Raw genomic sequence first — 17621 nt, 5'->3', positions numbered from 1 at the left:
AATTTTTCCATTTCAACATTTGAATAAAGTTGTTTCATTTGATCTGGACTTCTATACGGTTTCATTTATTGTGATGGTTTTATTCATTAATTAATTTATTTTTATTCATGCTTCGTGTTGTTTTCAGTAAATTAAAGCAACTTGCATTAACTCATGCATTAATTATGGCTTAACTGAGAATGAATGTATTCAAATCACCTGCATTTGTCTAGTTTGTATTTTAGCACAGCTGTCATCTGACACTATATTAAAGGTATAGCAGAAGATTTACTGCCATCTCAACACAGCTAAGTCAAATCTGCAGTTTTCTTTTGATGACTTAGCTGACCACTTTGTTGGATGTTCTAGGTTTGTGCATGATTACAGGCTGCTGAGGAACAGCCCTGTGTATGCTGGCAGCCAGGAGTACAAGGACAGGAATGTTCAGATTAATTTAACTGATATGGCGATAGAGAATTCAGAATTAATGAAATATTAGTTGATATAATGGTAATAGGTAAAGTTACAAGGTATTTCAATGTATTTAGGTTTCCTTCTTTCGCACAAACTCGCCCTTTCTCGCACATTCTCTCTCTCTTTCGGTCTCTCTCGCTCACTTTGTCTCTCTCTTCGCTTCACATTTGTCCACAACCGCGGCTCATATTTATGAGTGAGAGGGAGGGAGGGGACCGCCCTTCACTATCTCTGATTGGTTAAGACCCCGATGTGTGGGTGTTTCCGCTCCGGCAGTGATAATGTGGGTTTGGAATGATTCGTAACATTTGAGTGTAATGAGTAACGATGCAGCACATAAAAAATGTATTGGAGTAAAAGTATTAAACTCATCGAAAATATGTACTGAAGTAAAAGTGGAAGTAGGAGAAAAAAATAATACTTCAGTAGAGTACAGATACGGCGTTTTAGTACTTAAGTACAGTAGTGAAGTAGTTCTACTTCGTTACTATACATCTTTGGGCGTTACCAACCCTGTTCCTGGAGATCTACTTTTCTGCAGAGTTAACATCCAACCCTAAACAAACAAACCTGAACCTGCCAATCAAACTTTTCATGGCTACTCGAAAATTTGATAATTCGTTACATTTATATAGCAGTTTTCTGCTGCACCAACCTGCAGCACTGCTTGAACTAACCCTAACATTAGAGGCAAGTGTGATGAAGCACGGTGGGATCTCCAGTAACAAGGTTGGTGACAACTGGTCTAGGGGAAAAACAGACCTGGGTCAATTTTTACTTTGTTTTACACATCCCTTTTCCATTTAAGCTAGCATTAGAGCTTAAACTAGCTTGCAATGTTACTGAAAAAGAAGCAGAAATCACTATGTCATCAACAATGTGACTGCAATCGCTTGTTGTCTTTCAACCCAGCAAACACTTGTATGTGGGGCCCATATGGGTTACAAATGGGCTAGATGGGTACAGAGTGGGCATGGGCTCAAAATGGGCATCTTATCTGGGGCCCATCTGGGGTCAACTAAGTGGGTCCCACATGGGCAAACCCAGGTGGGCTCACCATGTGGGACCTACTTGGTTTAGTCATGGGAAATGAGTACATGGGCTGAAAATGGGCTACTAATTCAGTTTAACAAGACAACAAGTGCAAACACTGTAAATCCCAAAGTTTAATTACATAAGTAGATAGTACACAAATATGGTCCTTGAAAATGCTTTAAATGTTATTTTGCCACTTTAACACAATCTAATCAAAGTTTTGTCAACACAATACACAATTGCTATTTTACCCAATTTTGTGCAATTTAAAATATCAAACTCCGTTTGAATTTCATGTAACTGTAAACCGTAAACACGAAAAAAAAAAAAATTATTTGAGAGTTTTCAAAACTGCATGATGGATCTCGCGAGATTTTATTCAGCAATACCCATCCCCCACCGTTCCCTGATTTTCGCGGGCGCGCTCAATTACTTGCCATTCTGCTAAAGTTTTCATGAGGAGACTTCGCTGTCAGTGTATTCAAGGTAAGAACCCAATAATTGCATACAATATATATATTTTTTTTAATTTGAATTAAAATACATTGTTTTCAAAGCATAATGTTTAACAAACATGTGTTCTTGTCAAGTGAGAATTTCAGTTAGACATCTAGTTCCCAAGATCGCGCCATTTTCCGCCTTAAAAACGATAAAAATTACTGTACGCCATCACTGTAAAAATCTTTAAAATATGGTCTGAAAAGTAAATATTTTTTTACTTTTACCCTTATTGAGCATATTTTTAATGGAAATTGTTACACGTTACACTGTGCGGCGTTCCTTCGTTAATGTTTTTAGTTCATGACGAAATGTGTATTTTATTTTAAAATTGCAGTCTCGTGTAGGGTATTTGCGAATTAATGACTCGTTTAAGTGGATTCCTTACAAAGTATTGCAAATAAATGAGTCTTTTGAATCGATTCTTTACGAAGCAAATGGGCCAAAAAATGGTTTGAATTGGTTCGCGAATCAGTTTGATTTGTTCAGATCGCTTCAGAAACTAAATCGTCTGATGCGGTTTCATCAAGAAACTCGCAGAACTTTGGATGACGTGAATATCAATCTACTATTAAAAGCGAAAACTTCACACGTGTACTCGCCATATGCGCGTGCTGTTTGCCGTCATACACACGTTCGCAACCTCCACCTGACTGTAGCACAGAATGACGAAAATCCACCAATGATTGACGTCTGATTCGCTGCATACTTTACGTAAGTGCTTCTCACACGTGACATGAGATTCACAGCATCTAAAATCAGTTTGAATTTCATGTTACTGTAAACCCTCAATGTACTTAGACCAGCTTAGGAGATTCTCTGAGTTTACTTGATATGCATTCCATAGTAAATGCAAAACTCGGCAGGTTTATTTGTCTAATATTCCAGCTATAAGCTGTAAACATTAACATTGAGACTAAAGTTAATTTCATAGAAATGCTTGTCTATTATGTGTTTGTCTAAAGTATTCTTTAATATGTATTGTTTGTTTATGTTGAAGTGTCACACAAACTGTAATAGTGCATTTCATAAGTATTGGGACAATACAGACAAAATTTATCTGTTTGCTGTGGAGTCAAGAAATGTCTAAACATTAAAATATGAACGTGAGAAACGTACAGAATGTCACATTTATTTATTTTTTACTTATTAACATAAACAATATACCAACTCAATGGAACAACAACACATTTGTATTTTACTCTTATCTAATGTGGGCATATTGAGACCATTGGCTCAGAAGTGTTGAACTGTGTCCTCATGCATTAATTGTTCACACATGAAAACCAGACAATGTGTAAGATCAGTTTTTCCTAAATCTTGAATTTGGGTAAAACACATATAAGTCACCATTTAAGGTTGTTGTTCTTTGTTGATAAAGCATGCATGTGTTGTTGAAACACAAACAAAGGTTACTAAAAAGTGACATAGTGATATTAATCTTTTTAATTTCTGGTGTCCACAGCAAACAGAATTTTTTGGTTTTTACTGTCCTGATACTACTCCTGATGAAGGGCACTGTATATGCTGTGCGTGTGTGCGTTCATCTATCTATCTATCTATCTATCTATCTATCTATCTATCTATCTATCTATCTATCTATCTATCTATCTATCTATCTATCTCTATATATATATATATATATATATATATATATATATATATATATATATATATATATTATTTATCATATATTGAATCACAAAACCCTTTGTATTCCTGTGCTCTTTTCCCCCATTAATTTAGTTGAATTCAGCTATACTTATCCCCCACACCTCCTTGAATCTCACAGTGCGCCATCACTCTGCCATTCTGCTGCAATTCACTGTCAGTGTGTTCAAGGTAAGAACCTAGTAATTGCATACAATGATAAAATGAAAAATTTTAATTTTAATCAGAATAAATTGTTTTCAAAGCATAATGTTTAACAAAACATGTGTTCTTGTCAAGTTAGAATTGACATCCCAGTTCCCTAGATCGTGCCATTTCTAATGTAATTACGAGACGAAACTGTTTAATTGTGTCTGCTCCCGTTTGTTTTGTGATCACAGAACAGTGCTTGCAGCGACCACTTTTAGTCATTTAGTTCAATATATGCATTCTTAGAAGTTTAATTTAACATTAATCTTTATAAAATGTCTATTTCCTCTCAAAAGAATCCCCTTATTTAGTGCTAATTCAAATAGCAAATGCACAAAAGATACTCAAAATACTAAAACTTTAGAATATTGATAATAATTAGTAATGTTATTTTCTTCTGACTGATTTGGTAACACTTTCATTACTTTCATGCTCACTAGGTAAGCATGGTCTTCATTTTAGAATGAATTATACATGCATTATATAAATTGTGAACCTGTATATAATAAGTCTTAGTAGTTCTCTATGAGAAATAAAAAATGGTTACATTGATTGGTTAACAGTTAACTACTGCATTCAACTTAGTGCTATACTTCTACTGTAACGAGGAGCCGTGAGACAGAGGATCCATTTGCAGTTTTATTAATAATCACAGGTAAGGGGCAAACCAGAATCATAAACAGTGGACAGGCAGGGTCGAGACAGGCAGATAACAATCAATAATCCAAAGACAGGCAGTAATCAAAGGCAGGCAGATAACACTCGAATAATCCAAATAACAGTCCAGGTCACAACAAGAAATACAATCACAGGATAACCGCTCGGAAATGACTACACAGGGCAAATCAAGACTTTGCACAGTTCAGAGTCTCACAGGGGTTTAAATAGGCAGTTCATGATAGGTTGCAGGTGGCGACGTAATCAGTCCCAGGTAAGAGGCATTATGGGAAATGTAGTGAAATGGGGAAAAGACTAATACTCTGGTGAAGGCGCCCTCTGGCGGCTGGGAGGACGTGGAGAGGCGGTTTCATTCGTAACATCTACAAATTCGTTAAAAGGAATTGTCTACCCTTTTGCCATATTAAACTATGTTATTACCTCAACTTAGACGAATTAATACATACCTATCTTTTTTAAATGCGTGCACTGTACAGTGCGTCGCAAATGTGTTTGCATTTAGCCTAGACCCATTCATTCCTATGATACCAAACAGGGAAGCCACCAAACACTTCCGTGTTTTCTCTATTTAAAGACTGTTACCAGTAAGTATGGTACCACAAAATAAAACTTTTTTTGGTACCGTAGGAATGAATGGGGCTAGGCTAAATGCTAACACATTCACGACGCACTGTACAGTGCACGCATTTAAAAAAGATAGGTATGTATTAATTCATCTAGGTTGAGGTAATAACATCGTTTAATATGGCAAAAGGGTAGACTATTCCTTTAATCGGTTCTTGTTATTTAATAGTAGTTCCTGAAATGTTATGTACATCCATTCAGTTTTTATCTCAGAATAAACCCAGAAAGGGTCTTGTATATGCCTGAAGGGGTTTATTCAGAGATAATAACCGAATAGATCTATGTTATCCCGCTTATTACATGGCTACTTGTAAATAATTAGACACGTAAATAAATAAATAAATATATAACACAAAATATTGATCTGAGGTGATCTCAGTCAGTTTCCGCGGAGATAACTGTTTCTTTCTTGCAAGAGCTCAGAGTAAATTTAATCTCACTTTAATGCTTTTTTATGTATTTTACAGGAAGTTTGAAAAAAAATGCCCTAACAAATACAACAACAAGAAGAGAGGCAGAGAAGGCAGTGTCCAAGTGGCTAATCGGTGCCAGGGACAGGGGAGGTTATCTCACTGCCAGGGCACGAGTTGGACAACAAGATGGGTAAATGTCTTAAGATTTACATTTTAAATGGAAATACAAACTTTAAAAAGACGAATAATCAATGCAAATTCAAAAATGTTTTACCATTTGTGTGCTATTACATACAGTGATCGGGAGGGGACATGTATGGAGCGAATTTTGTGCCATAATTTTACAAACAAATTTGGCATTTTGCAAACAAACTCAATCTGCTTTGCAAAGGGAAAACTTGACTCGCAAACTAACAGAAAAAACTTTGCAAATAATAAAGGCAATTTGAGAGAAAATGCAGAGGTGTTACAAATATGTACTGTGTTTTGTAAATATGACCATGATTTTTTCACAAATGTGACCATGATTTTCTCACAAATGGGACCATGATTTTCTCACAAATGTGACCATGATTTTCTCACAAATGTGACCATGATTTTCTCACAAATGGGACCATGATTTTCTCACAAATGGGACCATGATTTTCTCACAAACGGGACCATGATTTTCTCACAAACGGGACCATGATTTTCTCACAAATGTGACCATGCAATCCAAAACAGCAGATGGCGCTGTTTCAACCTTATTAGGCATTTTCAACTAGTCTCCCTGAAAAGCCCTGAATTTTAACTTACATATCACCCCGGACAGTGCCAGCAACTGAATGAAGACTAAATTAATTTTTCGTGGTTCATGTTGTTAATCTCTGGATTTATTGAAAGTGTTGATAATAATTAATGTCTGTTAATAGTAAACACATTCTGTGTGTAAAGACATTGAATTCCATCTGAATTCTATACATTTGCAATTGTCAATCCCTATACCCCGTCTGATTCTCTAAATTCTCTTCTTTTGGTGATAAGAAACTCACCATCACTGGACTGTTTTAAGTGATCCTTAAAGACTTATCCTTTTAAAATAGCTTACTATTGCAAAATGATTATTACTAACTTGTTTACTTTTCTATGTGTATGTTCCTGAGAATCTCATATATTATGGTGCTTTGAGTTTTAGAAAGTGCATTATAAATAAAATGTATTATATCCCCTGCAGAAAAATAACAGCTAATACCAGCCTATGCTGGTTGACTGGTTTAACCCTCTGGGGTCTAAGGGGTTTTTAGGGCCCTGGAGAAGTTTTGACCTGCACTGACATTTGTGCTTTTTTCAGTTGCTTAAAAACATAATAATGGCAAAAGTCTTATAACACTGCATTCAGCACAAACTGGGCTACTATATTATATGATTAACATGTATGTACATGTTTGTATTTTTGAGAGAAAAATGTTTATGCGTGGTTTTTGAAAAAGAAAAAAATTTAAGTGACTGATATAAGTCCACAAAACTCATTCTAAACATGTTTTCCTAAAACTTTTCAAATCAGGATCTAGTAGTCTAGAGTTTTTTCTTTAAAAAGATGTGAAAATCATTCTGCTTACTCCTTCACATAACACAATATATTGATTTACAATTTCAAAGTCACTTTTTGGTTAGGAAGGCAATATGCAAGGAGGCTGGAAGCTCTGGAATAATCTGTGATTGACAATACACTGCTGAAGAACAATACACTTGCATAATGAGCTGCATAATGAGCCTTTAGGCAGGAATGTGAAGATGCCATTATTGTTAAGTGTTTGTTTGTGAAAGCAAGACAAAAGAAATGCCTTCACATGCATGATCCTGCATTAAATAAACTTACTGTGCAGAGATATACGCGAATAAACTGGGTTTTAGATGTGTTTAGATGCTTCTTAATACAAAGTGCGTCGAATATGATTGTGTGTTTGTGTATGCGTTTGGCCGTTGATCACGTCTGACGGAAGCACAAAGAAAACATAAGCGCATGGAGATAACTTTTATTTACTAGGCGAGAGTAACCAAGTAGATGTGATGTTTGCAATCGTCTTTTATAAGAATACCAAAAAGCGCGTCAAATGAGGCATCGTGTCTTTGTGTGTGCATTTGTACATCGCGTCACACCGTCGAAGCACACACACTTGCATCTTTTATAAGAACACCACAAAGTGCGTCAAATATGAGGCATCGTATGTTTGTGTGTGAGTTTGGACATCGCGTCACACAGACGAAGCACACACACTTGCATCTTTTATAAGAACACCACAAAGTGCGTCAAATATGAAGCATCGTGTGTTTGTGTGTGCATTTGGACATCGCGTCACACAGACGAAGCACACACACTTGCATCTTAAGAATACCACAAAGCGCGTCAAAAATGAGGCATCGTGTGTGTGTGAGTTTGAACATCGATCCCATCACACTGACGAAGCACACACACTCGCGTCTGTCTGGAGATTTAGGCGCGAGTAAACAGTTATGTGGTGTGTGCAATCGCATCTTTTATAATGATACCACAAAGCGCTTCAAATATGAGGCATTGTGTGTTTGTGTGTGCGTTTGGACGTCGATCGAGTCACACTCGCGTCTGGAGATAACTTTAGTTACAGTCACTAGTAAACAAGTAGATGTCATGTTTCCAGCACTCGGATTAAAACTCAACACAGCAGTGAATGGCTGCAGAGACGGAATGTCCATTGACTGTGGGGTTGACTAATGAATATGGATGATCTCTGCTCTTCTCTTCAATGGAGCGGGGCGTGGCTCATTATAGATAATGAAGCAACAGAAGAAAGACGGTACATCTCTCTCTTCTAATACAGTTAACAACGAATTACAATATTTGTTTTCGATTTCACTTACATCATTTAAAAGCAGACATTCGAAGCATTATGTAGACATTTATCTTTTGTTTGTATGACAAGTATTCGTTAAGTTACAGTTCATTTTTCTGACGTGTTTCTGAAAGGACTTCACTTAGGGAGAGAGAACAAAACGCGACTCATGTTTATTTTCTTAATTTTGCGAAAAGCACAACATTCTGTTTTTATTGGGAGTGGACAGAAAAAAACTGGACACTTTAACGTTTTAAATGATGTATAAATCATATCTGTATGTCCAAAATCAGCAGAGTTATCTTAGTCTCTTTGGGGAGTGATTGAAGAATAAAGAGTTTGCGGCGCCCGCGCCGCAGCCGACCCCAGAGTGTTAAGATGGTGTTCCAGCCTGGTTTTAGCTTAAGCTAGTATTAGAAGGATTTTTGCTTTTATACTGTAGCTGGTCAGGCTGATCACACCAGCCCAAACCAGCTTGACTAGGCTGGAAGCTTTGCCAGCTTGGCTATTGTGAAAGAAGCTGGTTTAAACTGGTCATCCTAGCCTGACAAGATAAGACCAACTTTAAAAGGATTAACATTTTGTAGAAGTTTATCTTGTTCAGAGTGCTCAAATGACTATGATCCTGGTTGGTTGGTTACTGTTGCTTGAACTGGCCACTCTGTCCAGACAGCCGATGTTGGGTTTATTATGTCCCTACCACACTCTTTCTCCAAAGAGTTTCATTTATTATCCTGCATCTTTTGATAAGCATTGTAAGTTGAATTCATTGTCTTGACACACAGAATTTGTTTACTATTAACAAACATTTATTATTATTAACACTTACAATAAAATCAGTGAGATTAACAGAATGAAGCCCGACAAATGAAATGTCTTTATTCAGTTGCTGCCACTGTCAGGGGTGATATGTATGTTAAAATTCAGGGCTTTTCCCCTGGGCTTTTTTCCAATGCCTGAAAAAGTTGAAACAGCGCCATCTGCTGTTCTGGATTGCATGGTCCCATTTGTGAGAAAATCATGGTCCCATTTGTGAGAAAATCATGGTCCCATTTGTGAGAAAATCATGGTCCCATTTGTGAGAAAATCATGGTCCCATTTGTGAGAAAATCATGGTCACATTTGTGAAAAAATCATGGTCACATTTGTGAAAAAATCATGGTCATATTTACAAAACACAGTACATATTTGTAACACCTCTGCATTTTCTCTCAAATTGCCTTTATTATTTGCAAAGTTTTTTCTGTTAGTTTGCGAGTCAAGTTTTCCCTTTGCAAAGCAGATTGAGTTTGTTTGCAAAATGCCAAATTTGTTTGTAAAATTTTGGCACAAAATTCGCTCCATAGACATGCTCTGTTAGCTTAGTTTTGTCTTGCTAATTTTAACTTGTGGGAACATGTGATCCTAATATTATCATAGCCAAAAGATATTGAATCATGGCTTTTCAAACATGTCCTGGGAACCCACAGAACTGCACACCTACTTCTTCTGGTCTTGCAATTTGTACTCAGGCACAAACATATCAGGCAGTGTTTACACACTAATGGCGAGTTCTTACTGGACAATTTTAGGCCTTATTGTCACCCACCGACAGGTTTTGCAAAGTCGCAAATGCCCGAAATCATAGGTAAATTGCTGCTCATTGCGAGTGACAATCACTGTGTGAATTATCAAAGATTGTCAAGAAAATGGTGTAATATTTGGCATGCTAAATATTTTGACCTGTCTGTGAATTAAAAGGGTTAGTTCACCCTAAAATGAATAATAAATAATGTCATTAATTACTCACCCTCGTGTCATTCTACACCCAACCTTCATTCATCATCAGAACACAAATTAAGATATTTTTGATTAAATACAGTGGCTCACTGAGGCCTGTATTGACCAGTCCTTCCAGAAAAATTCAGTTTTTTTGTGATTGTTGCGGGCAAAAATCCTTGATCTTGCGGCACGTTTTCTTAAAAAATGCGATGGAATATGCGGGATATTTATGTAATTTTATGCGATGAAATTCCGGGAACTTGCAAAATTTGCGGGAACTTGCAAAAACTGCAGCTTTTGCAGCTTTTCAATGATGTTCACATCACATAATCACGTCACTTCATAATGTTCCCATATCAACAGGGGACATGGCTGCGCTTGTGTGAAGTAAGTGCAACATTTTTCAATTCAATTTCAATCACACAGAAAGTGCGGCGTATTTGAAAAAAATGCGGCCCCCACATAAATATGCAGACTTTGGCTGATTAGGCATTGAATCATGCAATCGCATAATCACGTTTTTCTGGAGGGACATCAATGACATGTCCTTTGTCAAGTTCAATTATTGTAGTAAAAACATTTAAACCAGTTCATGCGTGTACAGTGGTTCAATATTAATAATTACATTTTTGATGCACCTAAAACACAAAATAACTGTCAGGATCCTGTCAGAATCTTGTCTTGTTTTAATGTCTAGTTCAATTTGACAGGGTTCTGACAGTACCATGTTTTGTGTGGGAACACCTGGCCATGGTGTGTTGATATCAGGCCACGTGTTTTCCTTGTCTCGTCTCTTTTACCCCGCTCCCTTGTCATCCTCATTGGTTTTTATTGTTTGATCCTTAGCACCTGTTTCCCTCTTGATTTGCTACTTTATTTAATGCCCCCGTGTAGGGCTGTCAACTTTAGTCGTTTAGTCGACTAATCGGTCGAAGCCATCTTTGTCGACTGACATTTTCATTGGTCGACCAGTTGCATAATTTATTTTTTTTACCAATAAAGAAATTTTCATTGATTTACTCCTTGATATTTATTCCTTTATAAGCAGTTATATGTTACTGTATTCTAAATATAATTAGCCTATATTTATTCCCAACTTTAAACGCTTTAATTTAGGCTGTTTTGTAACAGCTCCACAGTTTAGCGCACCACGTAGAACACTCTGGAACCGCACCTGTGGCTGCATGGCTGCACTGCTGCTTCGCGCTCAGTTAGGAATATAAGTAGTTTTGCTGTATTCATTCAGTAAGAATGCTACTTGTTTTTGCTTTAGTCGGCAAAATGTCCAAGAAATCTAAATCTTTTGTCTGGCAGCATTTTACAAACCTTAACGGGTGAAAGCTGTCGGTTTTAGGTTAAAAAAAGTGATCTCTAAATTAGGCTATTATAGACAGTGGACTAAATGCTACTACAGTTATAATAATAATTATTATAATAATTCGTTACATATATATATATATATATATATATATATATATATATATATATATATATATATATATATATATATATATATATATATATATATATATATATATAGCGCTTTTCTGCAGCACTCAAAGCGCTTTACATATGAAAGGGGGATTCTCCTCAACCACCAGTTAGTCATCTCATTCCAAGATCTTTTTGTGTGAAGTGAACAGATCCCTCACACTCAATTTTTCATAACTTACCTGTTTGTACTTAATAAACAAATAAAAACATTTGGCGCGAGGTCACGGCGTTTCGGTTTGCACGCTCGCAAGGTTTTCAAAAAGTAAACGCTACAGCCTATTTTTTTTGTAAATTCCTTCATTTGAATAGTAAATAAAATACAGCAATAAAATAATTAAAATGAAAGTCTCTACTGATTGTATTCCAAATTATTAACATTTACGTCTTTTAGGCTAACAGTAAAGTGCAGATTAAGTTTTGTTTTTGTAAATCCTCAGAAATGACTTTTACCACTTAATTAAGTTTTGCTTTGTAGAAAGCTTTTCTTTAAAGTGAATTTCGTTTTGTATAAATTGTATCTTAATCTTAATAAACGTTTTATCAACCAATTGTATGTATTTAATAAATAAAAAGCAAATATAGCAGACAATATAATAACCGTGACATGGAGGCGCCGGCGCGGCGCGTTAACTTGCTCTGCATTGTTAACTAGAACACACCTCATCATAAATGATTAAAACTCAGCGTAGGCATATATGCCTCATACATTAGCATTAAACATCTTTGCTGCATTCGTTCACAGTGAGTTAGATTTGCCGTGGCCGGTGCGTCTTTTATGCATTCTGAAGGTGCCTGTTTTATCCATTGGTTTTATATTGTTGCAGTCTATTAGGCAACATTCCGCATAAGATGGGCTTAGATTTGGAAATACATTACATCTACATTTCAGTGGTAACAGATAAGGTGATGATGATCATCCTCTTTCTTTATTATTGCTAGCATAAACTAAAGCGAAACTAAATCAAACTAAAGCGGCGTCTCTTCGGAGCTGTCATTTTCTTAAATGAGCCGCGGCAATGTTTCACATGAGCTTCTAACGCTAGACAAACGCCTTTATTTTCAACGCGATCACCTTTTACCCAAACCATTTCAAAACTAAGGAACCATTTGTCATCCGATTCGGTGCTGCGTTTGCGTGATATGTTTGCGCTGTAAGGGTTTAAAAAAAGTATGTGTTATCTTATGTTTTTAATTTGTACACTTGACACGTTTGAAAATAGCCTAAATAATGTAACAAAAAACGAAAATAAACCTATAGGCTTTCCTACTATACAGCCTATTATTAATAGGATTGTTTTTAGGCTATTTGGGATTTTGTGTGTGTGTGTGTGTGTGTGTGTGTGTGTGTGTGTGTGTGTGTGTGTGTGTGTGTGTGTGTGTGTGTGTGTGTGTGTGTGTGTGTGTGTTTAAAACGTCCAGATCGGCTGGACAAAAGTTAACCCATAGCTTCGAAAGTAAAGAAGAATATACAGCCTGTATAAAGGAGAGCTTTTGTTAGGATTATTTGGCTATTTTAGCAGGTTTTTTTTTTTTTGTAGCGTGTGGTGTGGTCAGGTGCGCGATTGTGACTGTCACTATAGACCTAGGACAGAGATCCTCACTTTGCAGTTAAAAAATCACTTAATTTTCAAAGAAATTGTATTATTATTATAGTTTTATGTATTATTGATGTTTTTCGTTGTCGTTTTATTAATGCTCTATGACAGTTGTTTAATAATTATTCAATCAAAATATGCAAAACATCACGTCTTTTTTTTAGTCGACTAATCGTTGCGCAGGACAGGACTTTGGTCGACTAAGCTTTTCATTGTTTGACTACAGCCCTACCCCCGTGTCTATTGTCAAGTTGCACGTTCGTTTTGCATGGTTCTTGTGTATGCTGTTTAAATTAAGTCAAGTATAATCCAGTCAGTCTAGTTTCATGTCTACAGTCTTAAGTCAAGTTAAGTGTTTAGTCTCTCGTAATTGTGTCCTGTTCATGTGTTTTGCTCCCTAGTGGGCTTTTGTTTTCAAGTTTGTTATAAAGTGTTCTCTGTTTACCCCCGACATCGCTTGCACTTGGGTTCATCCATTATTCCTGACAATAACAACTTGTATACTGATGGCTGATTTCAAAACACGGTTTCAGGAGCGTTTATGAATCAGTGTGTTGAATCAGCGTGATTTCAGCAGTTTGGCGGTTTGACACGCGATCTTAATTATGATTCGACATGCTGATTCATAAACGCTCCAAAGCTTTTCCTAAAGCAGTGTTTTGAAATTAGCCATCATTATATAAGGTTTTTTTATTTGTTTTCCCACCAAAAATATTCTGGTTGCTTTATAATATTATTATTTAACCACTGTACTCACATGAACTGTTTTAAATATATGTTTAGTACATTAATGGATCCTGAGAGATGAAATGTCATTGCTGACTATGCATATCTTAATTTGTGTTCTAAAGATTAACGAGGGTCTTACGGGTGTGGAACGACATGAGGGGGAGTAAAAAACTACATTATTTTCATTTTTGGGTGAACTAACCCTTTTAAATCATGATATGTCATGAAGGGTAACCTGACACATCTGTTTGAACTGTGAAAAGTGGAATTTATGAAGAAAAGTGGCACAACGGTTAATTTATTTTCTTTTTCTGTTCAAAGGGCCGTTGGTACAGTGACAACAGAGGAGTGAGGAGCTGCCCTAATGTTGTTTTGTTTGTATTGTTCTATGCAGTTAATTAGTTGAAGTTAATTAAACTTTTTAAAGAGTTAATTAAAGGGTTGCTCCACAAAAAAAGAAAAAATTGTCATAAATTACTTTTCCTCATGTCGTTCCACACCTGCAAGACCTTTGTTCATCTTCAAAACACAAATTAAGATATTTTTTATGAGATCATTGAGCTTAATTTGTGTTTTGAAGATGATTGAATCTCTTATGGGTTTGAAACGACATGAGGGTGAGTAATTAATGACAAAAATAATAATTTTAGGATGAACCCTGCAAGTTTAACCTTTCTTTTTTTCATTTTTAATGTTGTGTTTTATAAAGTTTTAAATGTAATCAAGATCAAATTGTTAATAAATTGTAAAAGTAAAGCATGAACTACTGTTTTCTGTTCATTGAATAACTTTAAGATTTTATTGTAGTGTATTACATGGAATTTTTGTATTTAGGGGTTTATTGTAAAATAAGGTAACCCAAAACAATATAGTGTAGCCCATAAATATACCAGTTGTGACCCATAAGTGCCCTATATAAGTCCTATCTGGGCCCCATCATTAACCCATGTGGGTCCCAAATGGGATTTACCTGGTCTACCCATATGGGCCCGATAAGGTGCCCACCAAGAACCCATCATGAACCCATCTGGGCAAACCCATGTGGGGGCTCCATGGAAACTGAGGACAAAATTAGCTGGGTCCCAGTTGGGTAGCCCAGGTGGGCCCCAGATATCAGCCCAGGTGCAACCCATTTGGGCCCCAAATGGGTGTGTTTGCTGGGAAGTAAGTACCTCATCATTTATGCCAACATATGTAGACAATGTCTATAAGTTGTACAATTGAGTGTAATGACTTTTAAGTGTTCATGTCATTTTCCCGACAGCTTTAAAAATGCAACCTTTCATACTGTGATCATTAGTGTAAGCTCCACCTGCTTATGTTGTAGGTTCTCCTTGTTTGAGAACAAGAATGTTTCAAGGAAAATTTGAAACCAGGATCTGGACACAAATCTAGGTTATTTGTGTGGAAAAGCGCAGCTTGGTTCCAGATTGAGCACTAGTTTGACACCAGCCCCTGTGAAAAAATTTTCTCAAGGCCTGGTCCCATGTTGATAATCTATTAAAGGGGGCAGTAAAAGCTTCCAGTCATGTCAGCGTGGGTTGTGTCAAGCTCCTCTTCATTTTATGCTCTCCATCAGTCTAGAAATCAACACCATGCCAAAGGCTCACTTTTAATGCAGTGAATGTTCCACATCAATAACAATGTTCAAATGAAATCAAAGCTGACAGTTAATAATTGTTGATGTGCACATAAGACACACTGGTGAAATGTCAGGTGTAACAGAAGTAGCAACTGGTCTAACTAAAATATCTGTTCTTGATTTTTAAAGGGAAACCAAATCGCATAATTCAGTATCACATCCCAATCTCACGTTCATACTGTCATGGGATTTTCACAGTGTTTCATTTTATTATTTTGCTCCAAATAACAGGCAATGTGCAACAATGTTTAACTTGAGGAAAAGACAAAAACAGAGTCATGCACTTCTCATCAGACAAGCATTTTATCCTTTAGACACTTCTTGTCCAGTGTTTAAAGTTCAGAGCTGCTTGAAATATGGTGGTGCTTAAACGTTGTGTAAATATAAACTGATGTAATAAGATGAAGACAATCTAGCCACATTCATAAACAAACCAATGTGTTCTTACATTGCTGATCAAAATAAAAACAATATATAACACACTTACACTAAAGATTACGGTTCTATTTGTCTTCTGTTTTTTACTTTTATTTTCCCCTCTCTTTTTAATCTGTACCTGCAATGTTAAAGAGATATTATTTAAAAAAATAAAAATACAGATTTAATTATCATTTCTCATGTTATTGTAATTTCATCAGTATTGTATTACTGTTTGAAAGAATCCAGGTTAATGGGTCAGGTTATGCCAATGTTCAAAGAAGTCTCCTATTAGGTCAAACCAATTTTCAAAATAATGCAGTGCAGTAGATTGTTTTTTTCAAATTTAAATGAAAATGTATCGCAATACAAATTACACACGACTGTCAAACAGAAATGGATTTGGATTTCTGTCTTTCTGACAGTCTGAACTGATCAAAAAAATTGTCCAGTAATACTGTTGCTTTTATACTCAAAATGTTGTATTGAGTTCTAAATAAAACAGCATGTGTTTTTAAGGATAATACATGAAAGAATGATTATGATTCAGGGCCACTTTCCCTGGTTGAACAAGAACAAGTCACTGAGTCCATACTTGACTAAAGAAATGGGATAAAGTTGAAATGAGACATTATTTTCTAGAATCTGGAACGTAAGCTTGTTAAGCCAGTTCTCCTTAAATACTCCATTGTGAACTAACATTTTCTTCTCTGAAGCCACAAAACACGAACCTTAAGTTAGACTGATGCAGTGCGTGAGCATTGTACATTTATTCAAAAATGTGTTTTTTTTCTATCCCTTGCCTGGTTAAGCCAGTTGATTCATTTGTTCCAATTTTGGGTCATTTTGTCTGAAGCCCGGAATACACTGCAGGATTTTGCCCTCCTAACAGAACATTATCTTATCACACAGTGCAACATGGACCGTTTAAACTCGGGTACGACAGGCATGTAGACTGTGCGATGATGACATGGAAGCCTTGGCGGCTGCATAACACGTTAGCGCAACATCACCAGCATGCGCACGTGGTAAACAAATACCAGCGCGCATGTTGTAGCAGCAGACAAATTTCTGACACTGTCAAAAAACTTTTCTAGGCTATCTTTGGACGCAAGACCTAGAAAAAGTCCATCTTTGAACCTCTCTCATTGTACAACATAGTACCACTGATGAACAGCAACGATCACAAAAACCACGACGATTGTTTCATGATGGCAATCTTTTGTCTGGAATAGCCAATAATCGTGCAATGTATACCGGGCTTAACCCAGTTTGCTAGGTTACAGGTTGGGGCATTTTTAAAGACATTTAAAACAATGCACTTCTCCCCTCAACCTGTCACATCCCCTGACTACTGTCTTGCATTAACTCAAAGCAGGGGGCGTGTCAAGATGGCGGCCAGAACAGTTGGCAATATTCAAAGCTAAGGCTAAATTATTTTCTCAGCTTAAATGTTAAATTCGATCAGTGCCATCAACTGGAATTGTTACCAATTTTGAACATTTGTCCAAAGTGTGAGTTAATTAGACCAGCGGTTCTCAACCCCAGTTCTCCCCCCCCCAGAATGTTTTAG

General features: G+C 36.4%; 1 long non-coding RNA gene across 1 annotated transcript; it reads left to right on the top strand.

Moving 5' to 3' along the window:
- The first annotated feature begins 3692 nt into the window (after positions 1 to 3692).
- Positions 3693 to 14745, top strand: LOC135740823 (uncharacterized). Its single transcript, XR_010529262.1, has 3 exons — positions 3693 to 3828; positions 5616 to 5751; positions 14311 to 14745. It is a non-coding gene; the product is annotated as an uncharacterized lncRNA (long non-coding RNA).
- Positions 14746 to 17621: the final 2876 nt, after the last annotated feature.

Source organism: Paramisgurnus dabryanus, chromosome 14 (assembly GCF_030506205.2).
Source record: "Paramisgurnus dabryanus chromosome 14, PD_genome_1.1, whole genome shotgun sequence".
Lineage (NCBI taxonomy): Eukaryota > Metazoa > Chordata > Actinopteri > Cypriniformes > Cobitidae > Paramisgurnus > Paramisgurnus dabryanus.
The sequence above is the reverse complement of the archived record's forward strand: the minus strand, read 5'-3'. Positions and strand labels throughout refer to the sequence as shown.